The 4766-nt window shown below is 41.3% G+C and overlaps 1 protein-coding gene across 4 annotated transcripts in view; it reads right to left on the bottom strand.

Moving 5' to 3' along the window:
• RBKS (ribokinase) overlaps positions 1 to 4766 on the bottom strand; it is an 85063-nt gene that overhangs the window by 74868 nt on the left and 5429 nt on the right. The window lies entirely within an intron of this gene.

Raw genomic sequence — 4766 nt, 5'->3', positions numbered from 1 at the left:
TCCTGGGTGGCTCAGTTGGTTAAGCAACTGCCTTCGGCTCAGGTCATGATCCTGGAGTCCCTGGATCGGGTCCCGCATCGGGCTCCTTGCTGGGTGGGGGAGTCTGCTTCTCCCTCTGACCCCTCCCCTCTCATTTTCTTTCTCTCTCTCTCTCTAAAATATATAAATATAAAAAAATAAAATCTTAAAAAAAAAGATTTTATTTTTAAGTAATCTCTATACCCAACACGGGACTTGAACTTACAGCCCTGAGAGCAAGAGTCATATGTTCCACCATATGAGCCAGCCAGGTGCCCCTCCCTTTTTTCTATTTTAAAAATCTGAGGTTTACAATGAGCATCTTTAACTTATCACAGCTTATTTTCAAACATTGCTCCACCACTTTACTTGTAAGTGTAATTTATTCTTCCATTTTCCTTCCTAATCTTTGTGCTACTACATATTTTACTTCTATGTGATATAAAACTTTGCTATTTTTTTTAATTTTACGCTATTATTTTTTTTATTTAAACCATCAATTGCCTTTTATAGAAATTAAGAAGTGGAGGAAAGAAGTCTTGGCATTCGCCCACATATTAACCTTTTCTGGGGCTTTTCGTCCCCTTGGGTAGATCTCGGCTTATATTTTAGCTTCATTTAGGTTCTGCCTAAAGAACTTCCTTCAGTATTTATTGTAGTGTGAGTTTCTGGTGATACATTCTCTATTATTTTCCTACATTTCCCTTACCTATTTGAAGGATATAAAATCCTATGTTGACAGTTTACTTTTTAAGGACTTACAAAGATTTCATTTTCTCCCCCTTGGCTTGCATTATTTCCGACAAGAAGTCTGTAATGAATCTTTGTTCCCTTATTTGTAATGTCTGTTCCCTTATCTCTAATGTCCCCCATGCTTTTAAGAGTTTGTTTATAATTGGTTTGTAGGGATTGGATTACAATGGGCTTTGTGGTTTACAGTATACTTATCCTGGTTGGGGTTCTTTGAAATTCTTAGACCATGTATAGTTTTCATAAAATTCGAAAAAATTTGAAAAATTTTCGGTCATTATTTCTTCAAATATTTTTTGTGCCTCACCTACTCTTTCTCTTAGATTCTGATTACACAAACGACAGTCACCTTGTCTCACATCACAAAGACTGTGTAGTTTGGTCATTTTTCCCTCTAGGCTTCAGTTTAGATAATTGCTCTTACGGTCTTCAAGTACACTGGTCCTTTCTTTTGTAATGTCTACTCTGCTGATAAGCCCATCAAGTGAACTTTTCATTGCAAAAATACTTTCATTTCTTAAACTTCTATTTTTTAAAAGATTTAAAAAAAATTTATTTGACAGACAGAGATCACAAGTAGGCAGAGAGGCAGGCAGAGAGAGAGAGAGGAAAGCAGGCTCTGCTGAGCAGAGAGCCCGATGTGGGGCTTGATCCCAGTACCCTGGGATCATGACCTGAGCCGAAAGCAGAGGCTTTAACCCACTGAGCCACCCAGGTATCCCATCTATTTTTTTTTTTTAATGTGTTTCCCACTTTTTTCCTCACCCCAGTCATGTTTTTCCTTTGAATCAATGGGCATTTTATAATGGCACTTTGAAAATCCCTTTCTGCTCATTTCACCATCCTGGCCATTTCTCTATGTTGGTTTGGTTGGCTTTCTTCCCCTTGGTTATGGATCACATTTTCTTGATTCTTTGCATGACTGTTGATTTTTGAGTGAATGCTGAATATAGCAAATGTTACACTACTGAGTGTCTTAATTTTGTTGTGTTTTTCTAAAGGATTAGACTTTGCCTTTTTTGGGCAGCTAAGTAATTTATTTGGTCCTTTTGAGGATTGCCTCTGAGATTTATTAGGGACAGTTTCGAGTAGCCTTTACTTTGGGGCAAGTTTACCTCCTTTACTAAGTTGTGGTCCTTCTGAATGCTCCAGGGGTTCAATAAGTCTCTTATGCCAAATAGAATGCAGTATCTCCTGTTTCTGTATGATGTCTGTGAAATGTTCAGCTTAGAGCTCTCTAGTAGTGCTTGGCTTTGTGCAGTCTCTACATCTGTCCATGTAGAATTCAGCAACACACTCAAGGGGACTCATGCAGATTTCTGGACCCTTCCCTGATTAGCTCCTTCCTCTCCAGTACATGTTCCCATACATTTGAGCCACATGAGTCTCCCTAAGCTATGAATTCAGTTTTCTCAACTCACTGATCTTGCCATACTTCCCTGAGCTTCTTCTCGCTGTGCCATGCTCAGTGATGTCCCTCCTGTTTGTTTCCTTTCTTGTCGGGATAACACGCCTGTTGTCGAACATCTGAAACAGCTGCTTCATATATTTTGTCCCTTATATATCCCATTTTCTTGTTTATGGTGGGAAGGTAAGGCCGGTACTAGTCACTCCATTATGGTCAGAAGTAAATATATTTTTTAGTAGATTTATTTATTTATTTTAGGGGGGTGATGCACACGGTGGGGAAGGGCAGAGGGATCCCGAGAGATAATCCTCAAGCCAACTCCCCCCCGAGCGTGGAGCCTGATACTGGCCTCGACTCCTGAGATCATGACCTCAGTGGAAATCAAGAGCCGCGGCTTAACTGACTGAGCCACCCAGGTGCCCCCAGAAGTAAATTTTTTTTTAAAAGATTTTATTTATTTATTTGACAGAGAGAGATCACAAGTAGGCAGGGAAGCAGGCAGAGAGAGAGAGGAGGGAGGCAGGCTCCCTGCTGAGCAGAGAGCCCGATGCCAGGCTTGATCCCAGGCCCAGAGATCGTGACCGAGCCGAAGGCTGAGGCCCAACCCACTGAGCCACCCAGGCGCCCCCAGAAGTAAATATTTTTGAATGAATGTTCTACACTTTAAAAGACATTTATACAGATAACTGGGATGACAGACGCCTGTGTACACAAGAAGGCACAGAGTGAGGTGAGAGCAGTGTAGAAATGGTGCATAGGAGCGTGGTCCAAGGAGAAAAGTAAACCAGTTATTAAAAAGGCATATGGCCAGAATAAAGGGGCCGAATCCTCCTTTATCCCTCTGACATAGGATTGAACATTGAGTACAGAAGACACTGGAGAGGCAAGTAGTTAGAAACATACTTAAAGGGGCGCCTGGGTGGCTCAGTGAGTTAAAGCCTCCGCCTTCGGCTTGGGTCATGAGCCCAGGGTGCTGGGATCGAGCCCCACATCGGGCTCTCTGCTCAGCAGCAAGCCTGCTTCCTTGTCTCTTGTCTCTCTCTGCCTGCCTCTCTGCCTACTAGTGATCTCTGTGAAATAAATAAATAAAATCTTTAAAGAAAAAAAAAGAAACGTCCTTAAAAATTATAATGCCATCTGATGTCAACTCACCTTTTTGAATAATTGTACACAGACTTCCTGCCTCCCAGCTGAGCAAAGTTCTGGACAAAGAAGAGAAGCTTGGAGAGAGAGGTAGAGAAGGAGCTAATCCTGGAGCTGGAACGTGTGAGAGGAGGGCAGGAGAAGTATGCGTGTGTAGGGGGGTTAGTGAGTGGGGACCGGACAACCGGAGGATGCAGTAAGGTACGTGAGAAAATCAGGAGGCAGAAAAACAGAGTAGAAAGGGAAATGGTGAGACTAAAGCATTCATCGAAGTTCCTGATGAAAACCATTTAAATTCATTGAAGAAGGCAAGTAGGAATAGGGACAGATAACTACAAAACCGGTATTTTATTTTCTATTTTGCCAATTAATTATAGTAAACTTTAAATTTCAAAATGATTTCTGTCACCACACTGTAATTATCTAGGCTACTTCTTCCTGCCATCTGCTGGTGTAGGTTAAGGAAATACAAATGGAATTAATTTTATCCTAAGCAAAATATAATTAGAAAGATAAATCAGCATACAAAAAAATCATGTATTCTGGAATCAATTATTAAAAATTTTAACTTCTATGGTGAGTGCTGTGAAGTGTGTAAACCTGGCGATTCACTGTACCCCTGGGGATAAAAATACATTATATGTGTATAAAAAATAAAATTAAAAAAAAATTAAAAAATTTTTTTTAACTTATCTACAATTTCTGGCTTTTGGTGCTCATGCTTCTTTCACATTCCCATCATCATGAATAATCAAGAAAGAATATATTTGAGCTTTCTGAAACCCAGGCACCCAAGCATGGCTGAGGAGACCTTTTTGTAACATCTTTCCTCTGATGTTCTACAGACCTAGTTGCGGCTGTCCCAGCATGCTCCATGGATACCCACAGCCGTGACTTTGCTCTTGGGGGTTATCCCAGCTGGCCACAATGTATTCCCTCCTCTTTTTTGCTGGGCTAGCACCTGCTCATCTTCTACAACTTGGCTCTGGAGGCATCCCAACCAGACAGTTTTCCTTCTACTCCCACAGAACCTGCGGGCACTAACCGCATCGCACTCCAATGATCTTTGTGTCTGCCTTCTTTTTTGGACTAGAAGTTCCTCAGGAGCAAGGACTATGTTTTACTAATCGCGGTATCCCTAGCACTTAGCACAGTCCCAATCTTTTAATAGCTACTCAAGTGACTGAAATTCTAGAGAGTCCTTCATCACGAAGCCTACCCAACCTTCTCCTCCCAAGAGTGCAGAGGCGAAGGAACAAAGGCATGAAGAGCGGGCAGAGCAGGGGTCACTGAAGGAACATGTTTGTAATACCACACGGTAGGTGTGCTTGTTCTGACAGGTGCAGTTTACTTTTTAATGTGTTTTCCTTAAAGGGACCATAATTAGCAAATTTCCCATGAATGATCTCTTTTGATGTTAGGAAATCTGGTTGACAGAAACATGTTT

Source organism: Mustela putorius, unplaced genomic scaffold (assembly GCF_011764305.1).
Source record: "Mustela putorius furo isolate JIRA1106 unplaced genomic scaffold, ASM1176430v1.1 tig00537293_pilon_pilon_pilon, whole genome shotgun sequence".
NCBI classification, from domain to species: domain Eukaryota; kingdom Metazoa; phylum Chordata; class Mammalia; order Carnivora; family Mustelidae; genus Mustela; species Mustela putorius.
The sequence above is the reverse complement of the archived record's forward strand: the minus strand, read 5'-3'. Positions and strand labels throughout refer to the sequence as shown.